Genomic DNA, 13,743 nt, shown 5'->3' on the forward strand with positions numbered 1-13,743 from the left:
GTCTAACATTTTTGGATATTCAGTGAAGCAAAGTATGAAAGGTTGAGGGAGAGTTCTGAATCAGGCTCCACAAATTGGTGGTTTTGGTCCAACATGTGCTGCATTATGTACCTGTGGCTTTCAGAAATATGCTGAAGGAAACCCTGGACAGTGTGGTCAGTCAGGATATCGTCACTTCTGTAACAGCTCAAACGCCATGGATCAGTTTTGATGGTAGTTGTACCAAAGAAAAATGGCACATAATGCATCTGTTTAGATCAGGGGTTGCAAACTGTGGGTCATGACCTCCAGAGGGGTCACAGAGATACCGAGCACCCCCTCCTCTGAGGCAATAATGGCGACTGTGAAGAGAAGGCTCTGGTGCGACAGCGCTGGACTCACTGACGACTTGAATCCAGAACTCCTAGCCCAGAGGTAGGCATGCTACTACTGCACCAGAAGACCTCCAAGCTACAGAAAAGTATAAAAGGTACAAAAAGTATAAAATTACAGCTGGCCTGCTATCAAGTTGACTGCCTCGACCTCTACTTTGACTTTTGAGTTGAACTAACTGTCCAAAGGGGATTGATATTCAAGAAACAGCAACTTGAGGTACCAGCTGAATTGATGAAAAATCAAGGTCAGTTACTTATTCAAGGCAATATAAAAGCAAAATACTGTGGATGCTGGAAATTTGAAATAAAAATGTTCCGAAGAAGTCATATGGACTTGAAACGTTAACTCTGTTTCTCTCTCCACAGATGCTGCCAGACCTGTTGAGTTTTTCCAGAATTTTCTGCTTTTATTTCACTTAGCCAACGAATATTGAATTGAAGGTTGTCTCTGTAGAGTCTGTGATAGCCTCCACTGGCCCTCAATGTCAACAGATTTAATAATACATTTCTAAAGTCTTGATATCTATTTGGCTATTCACAGTTCTCCAAATAAGGAACCATTATTGCAACACGAGATTGTGGATAAGCCTTGGTCGAAGGTTGCAGCTGACCTTTTTTTGAGTTACGTGGCCATACCATGCTCGTGTGTGATTGTAACTTTATCAAAGTAGCCATCCTCACTTTTGTAACCTAGTGCAGTGTCTGAGAGAAGTCCAAGATATGTTTGTGAGATTTGGTGTTCCTATCTGCAGAATTTTCAGTATGTGCCAAGGAATGGGGACTGAGATACTCACTGTCATCACTTTACTACCTACTGTCCAATGGCACACCTGAAAATACTGTCAAGACTATCAAATGACCCTTCACAAAATGCAGGAGGTCAAGTCAAACAGAGTTCTTAGCTTTTGGGTGAAGGTGTAGGCACAAGCCTTGCACAGACACCTATGAGTCATAGGTACAAGATATTACTTTTTATAGTGGGAGCATTTCTGCAGCCTTGCTATTCAACTGGAGAAGAGACTAGTGTGCTTATTGGTAACAAAATACAAATTTTATTGTATATAAAAGAATGAAACAAAACTAGCACTATTAACTCAACAATATGGTTTATAACTACATATGTTTACTTCTTCCCCCAAGAATTATCTTATAAAACACATAAATCTTAAAATGTCTTACTTTGGTAGGAACCACTTATAAGTATGCCATGGTCCTCTGGAGAATTCTCCTCAGCTACAGCTATTCTCAGAGTAAAACATTCATTACCATCTCTTGGCTGTGGATGCCTCAGTCCTTTGTTCTGCTTACTTTTCAATACTTCTGGGTGAATCTGCTTGTTGCTTTCTTTGCCACAACACTCTATAAGGACCATTGTATATTCTCCTGCTAGTTTCAAACTTGGTAGTGTGCTCTCTAGGAATGCCACTATTAATGAAGATATCCACACATCCATAAAGCAAGTTGTGCCTATGGCCGACTCCATGATCGTGTCTGAAAGCAGCATAGGCATTAAGCTGAAGATTAAAATCAAACTCTCACAGGCCTTTGTCCTTATCCCCCCTGCTGTATTGTGTAGAATCCTGCGTCTGCTATAGGCGCCACATAAAAGCTCTGGAATGCTATCCCAAAGATGCCTGAGGTCCATCATGAGAATTCAATGGCAGCGCAAAATCACAAATAATGAAGTCCTTCATCGTGTTGGGCTCCACAGCTTGAAGAGCGCCCTCCAGAAAATTCAATTTAGATGGGCAGGCCATGTCTCCTAAGGGATTCTATGGGGACTGTCTCAGAGCAAACAACATCAAAATGGTCAGTTCAAATGAAATAAGGACACCCTAAAAAAAAGCGCTGCAAACTACTGCATTACAGACTACCCCTCTTGGGAAAAGATTGCAGGTGAATGACACATGTGGAGGCAAGCAGTGAAACTATGGCATTGAAGTCAGTAGTGGTAGCACAGTTGGGTGTCTTTCGCACATGTTGGTCCTGTATTTTGTGGCCAAGGGATAGCAAGTATCAGATTAATCAGAGAATCATTGAATGATATTGCACAGAAGGCTATTTGGCCCCTTGTACCTGTGCTGGAAAGGGACCAAAGAAGGATTCCAGGTGTGCAGATTTGTAACCGATCATTACAAAGGCAAGAAAATATTATTAAACGCACATTTAATCTATTCAGATTTATTAATGTGTTTTTTGTTTGCCCATGAGGACAAGAAATGTCAGTCCTGGGGAATGGAATATTGTGGACCTGAAGCACTTCTCTGTCATTAGAACAGGAAGAGTGTGCTCCCTTTCCTTTGGTCCAACTGGATTTTATTTCCAACCTACTGCACTAGTGTGGTTTTGCTCATTTTCCACACTCACCCATGTTTTATCACCTTACCAAATTACAAAAGCAGATTTGTGTTGTGGTCCTCTCTGAGACTGACCAGACTCATTTGTAGTGAAACCCTTCAAATTCAGGTCACAGCAAGGTGGAAAATTACTGTGCCAATCAGTTTTCTGACTTCATGCACGTTAACCATCCATGTTTGCCATGGGCAGTTTGGTGTCTTGTGGATCCAGTGTGCAAACCCCTTTCCTGTTGCTGTCTGGAGAGATTACAGCCACTACATACTGCAGTTGAAGTACCTGAAATGAACACAGAAAATGCTGGAAAAATACGGCAGGTCTGTCAGCAGCTGTGGAGAGAGAAACAGTTATTGTTTCAGGTCATGACCTTTCATTCCCACCTGCAATAGACAGCAACAGGAATAACGTCAAGAAGAAGCAGGACTCGTGTAGGAGTAATGTTGAAGGAAAATGAAAAGGAGAGGTAAAGGGAAATAAAGAGGGAAGAAACTGGGGGTCGGGATTTTCCGGACCTGCTGACCGCCGGGTTTGACCCGCAGAAAGTCAACAGGCTTTTGGCTGGCCCGCCGCATGCCCCACAGCAGGGACGGGGGCTGGGTGGGGGAGGGGGGGTGGGGAGGGGGAGGTGCTAGAAAATCTTGGCATAGGAGTGGAAATTGGGAAGGGGATGGGAAAAATAGAGAAGCCAGGTATGGCACTTTGGAACAGGAGAGAAACTGGGACCCATACTCTGAGAGGAAGGGAGGATGTGCCAGCAGCACCTGAAGGGATGGGTATGGGAGGTGGAGGTGTGGGATGTTTGGAAAGTGTCACAATGATCTGAGAGGGCGGGATTGTGAGTGTGTTAATGGGACGGGGATAGGGAGAAGGAGGGTGCCACCTTCAAGTGTGCCAGTTTAAAAAGGGATGGAAGAAAATGACCTGCTTGAATTAGACTGGCACCACAAGTTGGTAAAAGGTTATTTTAAAGGAATGCACAATTCTGAATTTGCTTCCTTATTTTGATCCCCTTTTTTTCAATATTTATTTTTAAATTTTTAAATATATATATTTTTCCCCACCTATTTCTATCATTATTTTAAAAAATTTATTTCCCTTCATTGTTTTATCCCCACCTTTCAGCCTATTTCGATCTTTATTCCCACCCCACCCCCACTAGGGCCATCTGTCACTTGCTCATCCTGCTTTCTGCTCTTAATGTCTCCATTAGCACCTTCTTTAGCCAGTATCACCACCATCAACACCCCTTCGACCTTTTGTTTATGACATCTTTTGCAATCTCTCCTTTGCTTCCACCTATCGCTGGCCTTCCATCCAGCTTCACCTGCCCCACCCCCCTTAAACAGTGTATATTTCCGCCCACACACCCTCTTCTCCCTCCCAGAAACATGATAGGGTCCCCCTTATCCTCACTTATCACCCCACCAGCCTCCGCATTCAAAGGATCATCCTCCGCCATTTCCGCCAACTCCAGCATGATGCTACCACCAAACACATCTTCCCTTCACCCCCCCCCCCCCGCCGGCGGCATTCCGCAGGGATCATTCCTTCCGGGACACCGTGGTCCACTCCTCCATCACCCCCTACACCTCAACCCCCTCCCATGGCACCTTCTCATGCAACCGGAGAAGGTGCAACACCTGCCCCTTTACTTCCCCTCTCCTCACCGTCCAAGGGCCCAAACACTCCTTTCAAGTGAAGCAGCATTTCACTTGCACTTCCCTCAACTTAGTCTACTGCATTCGTTGATTCCAATGCAGTTTCCTCTACATTGGAGAGACCGAACGCAGACTGGGTGACTGCTTTGCAGAACACCTTCGGTCTGTCTGCAAGTATTACCCAGACCTCCCTGTCACTTGCCATCTCAACACTCCACCCTCCACCCCACCCCCACTAGGGCTATCTGTACCTTGCTTGTCCTGCTTTCTACCCTTAATTAGCACATTCCTTTAGATAATATCACCACCTTCAACACCTCTTTGTTCTTTTGTCTGTGGCATCTTTTGGTTATCTCCACCTATCACTGGCCCTCTATCCAGCTCTTCTTGTTCCACCCACCCCCTTAAACCAGATTATATTTCACCTCTCTTCTATTTTTACTTCTGTTGAAGGCTCATTCGGACTCGAAACGTTAACTGTGCTCCTATCCGCAGATGCTGCCAGACCTGCTGAGTTTTTCCAGGTATTTTTGTTTTTGTTTTGTATTTCACCACATTTCTACTTCTCTTTAGTCCTGAAGAAGAGTCAACCGGACTCGAAACGTTAACCTCTGTCTTTCTCTCCACAGATGCTGTCAGACTTGCTGAGATTTTCCAGCACTTATTATTTTTGCTTCCTCATACTCCTGATTGCAGTGATCCCAGGATTTGCAACCCCTCTGTGATTGGGGAATTATTTTCAAAATGTAAGTTAGTTTGACCTTTTCCAGCTGGTAATAGAGTACTTTTCAATGAATTTGAATGACTGTATCTTGTTTATATGCCCGTGTTCAGTATAGATTCCAAAATACTGGAACATCAACCAGATTTTTGTCTCTATTATCTTACTCAATATGTTATTTTGGGAATTTGTTGCTCTTTAAGTAAACTTTCCTATTAAATGTTCTCAACTCAGCTTGAGAAGTTGCAGCCTCTTAACGAAAGGTAGAGTTGTGATTGAAGAAATCTTTCTTATAGAATGCACCCAGTCGAGATCCCATTGCCCAATCAAGTGTAGAATGAGTCAGCCGCAAAATAAATCTCTCTCTACTCTGCCCCAGCACTGTGTCTTAGTCCCAATCTCAAAGTAGCATCCTCTAATACATTATTGTGTAACTCCATTTCCCATACCTGTCACCCTAATGGACTTTCTGAGTGTGACGGCTAATTAATTCTAAATTATGTGCCATTCTTTTTCTGCAGGAACTGAGCCGTACGTGTCCAAATTAATTTCACTTGATCTTTATCGGTGAAACAGAGCGAGAAAGCTTTCAGCCTGTCCGTCTGGATTGCCTTCAAACCCAAGCCCAGAGATGAAAGGACATGAGCTGGTCCATGGCCCCACCCAATGCCCCACTGTGTTATTGTCAATGTTAAACTTAATTACACAGTAAAGGGGTGTAATTGCTTGAACATTAGACAGTTTTTTACTCAAAAACGTAAGTTTATCCTGGTAAAGGATTAGGCCTTTGAGGACTATGGTCACATTTTGCAGTAATATCAAAGAGCTGCATTATTTCAGAGCACTGTAAATCAGAAAATCATAGAATCTTACAGCCCAGAAGGAGAGTATTCATACTTGGACTGGCTGTTTTATAGAGCTGTCTGATTTACTCCCACACACCAGCTTTCTCTCCACGAGCTTGCAAACGAGCCCTTTTCTACATGTCCAATTGCCCTTTTGAAAGTTCCCACAGAATCTGATTCCACCACCCTTTCAAGTAATGTATTCCAGATCTTAACAAGCCTCTGTGTGAAAAAAAATTCTCCTAATTTGCCCCTCTAGTTTTTTTTTGCCAATTATTTTAAATCTGTGACATCTAGTTACCGAGAAACTTGCCAGGGGAAACGGTTTCTAGCTATTTCCTCGACAAAACCCCTTATCATTTTGAATAAATGTATTGAGTCTTTCCCTTAACCTCCTCTGCATTAAGGATTATGATCTCAGCTTTTTCAATCTCTGCACAAAAGTGATGTCCCTCATCAATGTTAGCATTCTGCTAAACCACCCCTGGACATAAGCAAAGTACTGATAAAGGGCCATTGGCTTCCAACGTTGACTGTGTTTCTCTCCAGGTGCTGCCTGGCCTGCTGAGAATTTTCAGCATTTTCTGTTTTTATTTTAGCCTCCTCTGCACCCTCTCAAAGGCCTTGCCATCCTCCCTAAGGTGTGGTGCCCAGAATTGTACACAATACTCCAGCTGTGGCTGTTGGTTGCTCTATTTATTTTATATTACAGACCCAGTTAGGCTGAAATTCCTTGGGGATCACAATCCCAGCGGTCATGCCTGCATTGCAGCCACTGGTGTTCTCTAGCAATTATGCCGCATGACTTTGTGAATTCACTTCCATGAGACAGACTGGTGCAGCGGTATGCCTCAAGCCCCCTAAACCTGAAAAACTCATGGCAGCCTCCTGCTGTAGGTAGCTGTGTATCCAGGTCCAGCCAGAGCCTGTAGGAGAGGTGGGGTGGGATTGATCATTTTATTTTGTGGATCCAGACTGCTTCCCTGACCTGGATCCCATGGATAGAGACCACATTCAACACCTGGATCTTAGCACGTCTCAACCCACTTGCTGCACTGGCACCCACAGATACACAAGATCCCAAATGAGCCAGCATACTGGAAACTCCTGATGTAGGCAGTTCCCACCTGTAGTTGTGTTTCAATGACATTTGCCCTGAGAAGAGTGGGCAGAAATTCTGCAGCTACAAGGCAAGTTACAAACTCCCAGATATTTCAGAGACCGAACCTGACCAGGACTTTACCGTTTCTCCGGGGTTTACGTTGGAATTACGGAGGGGGACTGATGGAATCTCTAATGGAATCTGTGTACTCTCTGAAAATTATACCCCTGCAAACCACATCAATCTTGTGTCTGATTTTTTAATTTGCACCTTGGATGTTAGTGGTTGCAATCGCACAGCATCACTTATCATTATCAGGTGTTGCCTCTTCTTGTGAACTCTCTTCACTGAATTGCATTGCTGGTTCACAGGAGCAGAAGTACAAAAAATAGCTGCGTGCAGATTATGCAAATGAATGAATGGTTAAAGTGGAGAATTTACAAGCGAATATGTGTTGCTTTAAGTTTTTTTGTCCCCCAAACCACTTTGGGACAGTGTACAAACATAATTTCACTCTATCACTCCTCTGGATTTGAGTCTTTAGGAAGAACAAGGGGTCTCAGAACGCCAAAGGTAATTCAGGTTTCAAAAGCTCAGCTTTGCTAACAAACAAGAGCGCGTGTTCCTTCCCAAATGAAGTGCTATCTCTCGATCACTGAGGCAGTAACAAGTAATTAACAACGCTGCTTTTCAAGCTGTTCTTGGAGCTCTACGTTGTTTCATTTCAGGATCATTGAACATTTGTAAAGTGCTAATTAAATAATTTGTGATCATCTGAGATCAACAAGTCATACAACTTGAAGGAGGTGTCAGCTGTGGCTCAGTTCATAGCACCCTCGCCTTTGAATCAGAAGGTTGTGGGTTCATGTCCCACTCCCGGAAACCAAGAATTGTGACTGTACTCGAAAGAGTTACAACTTGAAGGAGCTAACTTACCATGCTCTTTCGTTTAATTTGTAAATGACTCAAGGTGATTTTCATTGCATGCCAGTGTTTGACAGCAGAATATCTGGTTTTTGTGACAACCAAACTCATAGGGCTAGATTTTTACTTTCTGTACTCTGATAAAATGTGTAATAGTCAGCAGCCAGCTTTCCACCTCTCTCAATTTTTATTTCCACTGACTATCCTGCTCAGTCCTAATGCAGCATCTCTCCTCCAGTTGCAGGTGGAGAAACCTCTCTCATTTTACTCCTATGCCTTTTCTAGTTCATTTCCCCTTATTAAAAAGCTAATTGAGTTCAATGGATACAGCATTCACTTTAAGTGCTATTCCAGCTGGCTAATTGTGTGCTTGAGGATTGAGACAAGAAGGCCAGAAAAGAGAAGAGGAGAATTAAAATGTCTGGAACCACTGGTCTGTGAATTGAATACTGTACTTCATTGATGCAGGCATGAACACCTTTATCTGTGATGCAGGTCTTGCTTTTTTTTCCCCCCAGTCACTTATGATTAACTGCTCAACACTCTGCTTTGTTTCCTCTTTTCATCCTTCCAAAATGTTTCAAAGAGAGATTCTGCCCATTAATCGGAGTTTAAATTCTACTTTGGACTCCACCCACCAGCAATGTTTATTTCACACTCTTTCAGATTCATGTGAGGACAAGTTCGAGAGCAGGGGCAATGGCTTGCATATATTGGAACAATGTTTTTGGTTTCCAGACGAATTAACTTTCTAGTTAAATTTGTGAAGCCTTTTTATACAGTACTGTATGTAGTAAAGTAAAAACCCTTATGTAGTAAAGACTTGATTTTACTGCAACTGGTGTATGGCACCCACAAGCAGTACATTGAATTCTGTACCCTGTAGAGGCTTCAACGTTGATCCTGTGAGTTTGGTTGCAAGGAAGTTTTACCTCACTCAGCTCTGATATTGCTCAGTTTATCACAATATGAATAGATTTTCATCAAAATATCTTCCTTGACCTTTTCAATTGGGTTAGTGCAGCGAATTATGGCAGATGAAGAGACAGTGGATGCCCATTTTAAAGGAAAATTTTGGTTTTTCCTTATTGTCTTAAGTGATAAATTTAAATGTCATGCGGCCTACATTCAGGTGAGCAACTCAACTGTGAATTGAGGAGTTAATTGTTCTGGTCAGTTGACATGAAAGATGCTTGATTGGTATGTTTTCAATGGATGATGTGTCACTATTTTGCAGATAGTGATCATAACTCTGTTAGATTCAAGGTTGTTATGGAAAAGGACAAGGATGGGCCAGAAATCTGAGTTCTAAATTGGGGGAAGGCCGATTTTAATGCGGTCAGATATGATTTGGCCAGAGTGGACTGGGAGCAGCTACTTTTAGGTAAATCTGCATCAGAGCAGAAGGAAAGAGGGAGAGTACAGCACCAACATATTACAGTAAAGATAAAGGGTGGGACCAACAAATCCAGGGAACCCTGGATGTCGAGGGATATACAGGATTGGATAAAGAGAAAAAGGGAGGCTTATGGCAGATACCGAGGGCTCAAAACAGCGGAAGCCCGAGAGGAGTATAGAATGTGTAGGGGGGATCTTAAAAAGGAAATTAGGAGAGCAAAAAGGGGGCATGAAAAAACATTGACAGGTAAAATAAAGGAAAATCCAAAGTTATTTTACTAGTACATTAAGAGTAAGAGGATAACTAGGGAAAGAGTAGGGCCCATTAAGGACCATAGTGGTAATTTGTGTGTGGAGCCGGAAGATGTAGTAGGGTTCTAAATGAATAGTTTGTGTTGGTGTTCACAAGTGAGAGGAATGACGTGGGTATGGAAATCAGGCAGAAGGACTCTGATATAATTAAAGAAATTAGCATAGAAAGGGAGGAGGTTCTAAGTGGCCTGGCAGGCTTAAAAGTAAATAAATCTCCAGGCCCGGATGAAATGTATCCCAGTTGAGTGAGGCAAGGGAGGAGATAGCAGGGGCGCTGGCAATAATTTTCAGTACCTCTCTGGCCACAGGATAGGTGCCAGAGGACTGGAGGAATGTGAATGTGGTACCCTTATTCAGGAAGGGATAAACCAGGGAACTATAGGCCAGTCAGTCTAACCTCAGTGGTGGGGAAACTATTGGAAGCAATTCTGAGGGACAGAGTTAATCTACACTTGGAGAGGTACTGGTTAATCAACAACAGTCAGCATGGTTTTGTTAAGGGGAGGTCATGTCTGACCAATTTGATTGAATTTTTCGAAGAGGTGACCAGGTGTGTAGATGAGGGCAATGCATTTGATGTAGTCTACTTGGACTTTTAGCAAGGCTTTTGATAAGGTCCTGCATGGGAGACTGATAACGAAGGTAAGAGCCCATGGGATCCAAGGCAATTTGGCAAATTGAATCCAGAATTGGCCGGGTAGCAGGATGCAAGGGTGATGGTTGAGGGGTGTTTTTGTGACTGGATACCTGTGTCCAGTGGGGTTCCGCAGGGATCGGTGTTGGATTCCTTGCTGTTTGTGGGATATATAAATGATTTAGATTTGAATGTAGGAGGGTTGATCAGTAAGTTCATAGATGACACGAAAATTGGTGGGGTGGTAAATAGTGAGGAAGATAGTCTTAGATTACGGGAGGATATAGACAGGCTGGCAAACGGAATTTAATCTAGATAAGTGTGAGGTGATGCACTTGGGCAGGACAAATAAGGCACGGGAATACACGATGAAAGGTAGGACCCTGGGAAGTACCGTGGATCAGGGGGACCTTGGTGTGCATGTCCACCGGCCCCTTAAGGTAGCAGGACAGGTAGATAATGTGGTTAAGAAGGCATATGGGATACTTGCCATTATTAGCTGAGGCATCGAATATAAGGGCAGGGGGGTTATGCTGGAACTGTATAAAGTGCTGGTTAGGCCACAGTGAGAGTATTGCGTGCAGTTCTGGAATCCGCATTATAAGAAGGATGTGATTGCACTAGAGAGAGTGCAGAGGAGATTTACCAGGAAGTTGCCTGGGCTGTAGAGTTTTAGTTATGAGGAGAGATTGGATAGACTGGGGTTATTTTCCCTGCAGCAGAGGAGATTGAGGGGGGGACATGATTGAGGTATATAAGATTATGAGGGGCATAGATAGGGTAGACAGGAAGGAACTTTTCCTCTTGGTGGAGTGATCAATAAGGTATTACCATTTAAGGTAAGGGGCAGGAGGTTTAGAGGGGATGTGAGGAAAAATGTTTTCATCCAAAGGGCGGTGGGAATCTGGAACTCACTGCCTGAAAGAGTGGTAGAGGTGGAAACCCTCATAACATTTAAGAAGTATTTGGATGTGCACTTGCGCTGCCATGGCATACAAGGCTATGGGCCTAGTGCTGGAAAATGGGATTAGAATAGTTAGGTACTTGTTTGACCGGCACAGACTTGATGGGCCAAAGGGCCTTTTTCTGTGCTGTGGACCTCTATGCAGCAAATAAATGCCACAAATCAAAAATATCTGGACCGTAGGACCTGGGACACAATATTTGTGTGTTCAACATTTGTATCTTTTATTCAGGCTTTTATGTAAAAGATATTAAAGTCTTTTCTGCAATATATGTGAAGAATTGATGGGTATACTTGTAATTTGAGTACCAAAGTACAGCGTAGATTTACCAGATTGATACCTGGATTCCAAGGGTCAAATTACAAGGCAAGCTTTCACGAACTAGGGTTGTATTGCTTGGAATTCAGAAACTTTTCACAATATTAAGGGGAACAGATAAGGTAGACCGAGAGAAACTATTTCTGCTAGTTGGGAAGCCCAGGACAGGGGCAGTCTTAAAAATTAGAGTCAGATCATCAGAAGTGAAATAGGAAACACTTAGTACACACAACAGGTAGTCAATGTTTGGAATTCCCTACCACAAACAGCAATTAATGCTCAATCAATTGTTCATTTTAAATCTGAGGTGAATACATTTTTGTTAACCAATGATATTAAGGGATATGGAGCAAAGGCAGGTATATGGAGTTAGATGGAAGATCAGCCATGATCTCATTGAATGATGGAGCAGGCTCGAGGGGCTAAATGGCCCATTCCTCTTCATATGTCCTTTACAATTATGTTAGGGGCTTATTCTTGAGTTGTCAGCTTTCTGAAGCTGTTGGTCAGATTATGTTCGTTTTCTAGGTTGGTATTTGCGATTCAGACATCAAACAAAGTTCATTACTCCATTACAAGCCTACCGACTCCCACAGCTACCTCGACTACAGCTCCTCACACCCCGCTTCTTGTAAAGACTCCATCCCATTCTCTCAGTTCCTTCGCCTCCGTCGCATCTGTTCTGATGACGCTACCTTCAAAAACAGCTCCTCTGACATGTCCTCCTTCTTCCTTAACCGAGGTTTTCCATCCACGGTCGTTGACAGGGGCCTCAACCGTGTCCGGCCCATATCCCGCGCATCCTCCCTCACGCCTTCTCCTCCTTCCCAGAAACATGATAGGGTCCTCCTTGTCCTCACTTATCACCCCACCAGCCTCCGCATTCAAAGGATCATCCTCCGCCATTTCCGCCAACTCCAGCATGATGCCACCACCAAACACATTTTCCCTTCACCCCCCCTGACGGCATTCCGTAGGGATCGTTCCCTCCGGGACACCCTAGTCCACTCCTCCATCACCCCCTACTCCTCAACCCCCACTTATGGCACCTCCCCATGCCCACGCAGAAGATGCAACACCTGCCCCTTCACTTCCTCTCTCCTCACCGTCCAAGGGCACAAACACTCCTTTCAAGTGAAGCAGCATTTCACTTGCATTTCCCCTTAGTCTACTGCATTCGTTGCTCCCAATGTGGTCTCCTCTACATTGGAGAGACCAAACGCAAACTGGGCGACCGTTTTGCGGAACACCTGCGGTCTGTCCGCAAGAAAGACCCAAACCTCCCTGTCGCTTGCCATTTTAACACTCCACCCTGTTCTCTTGCCCACATGTCTGTCCTTGGCTTGCTGCATTGTTTCAGTGAAGCCCAACGCAAACTGGAGGAACAGCACCTCATCTTCCGACTAGGCACTTTACAGCCTTCCGGGCTGAATATTGAATTCAACAACTTTTGATCTTAAACTCCCCCTCCCCCCATCCCCACCCCGTTTCTCCCCCCCCCCTTTTATTTTCAATAATTTATATAGATTCTTCTTTCCCCACCTATTTCCATTATTTTTAAATCTAAAACTAAAACCTTGTTAGTCTGTCCACCCAACCCCCACTAGAGCTGTACTTTGAGTATCCTGTCTTCCATTCTTAATTAGCACTTTTCTTAGACAAATATCACCACCTTCAACACCTCTTTGACCCTTTTGTCTGTGACATCTTTTGATTATCTGCTCCTACCACTGCTTATCTCCACAATCACCACACCCTCAACGTCTCTCTCCCCCCCCCCCCCACCTTAAACCAGTTTACATTTCTCCCTTCTCCTAACTATGCTTCAGTTCTGCCGAAGGGCCATGAAGGCTCGAAACGTTAACTGATTTCTTCTCCGCCGATGCTGCCAGACCTGCTGAGTTTTTCCAGGTAATTCTGTTTTTGTTTTGGATTTCCAGCATCCGCAGTAGCTTTTAGCTTTTTGTTTTTATTCATTACTGCATTGTCCATGAAGGAATGACAGGAAAGTGGGGTTGAGACCACAGTCAGATCAGCTATGCTCTTATTAAATGGCAGAACAGTCTCAAAGGGCGAAATGTCCTACTCCTGCTCCTAAATCCTTTGTTCCTCAAGCACTCAAAGCTGATAATTTAAT

The sequence above is a fragment of the Cetorhinus maximus genome, chromosome 2, assembly GCF_964194155.1.
Source record: "Cetorhinus maximus chromosome 2, sCetMax3.hap1.1, whole genome shotgun sequence".
Classification (NCBI taxonomy): domain Eukaryota; kingdom Metazoa; phylum Chordata; class Chondrichthyes; order Lamniformes; family Cetorhinidae; genus Cetorhinus; species Cetorhinus maximus.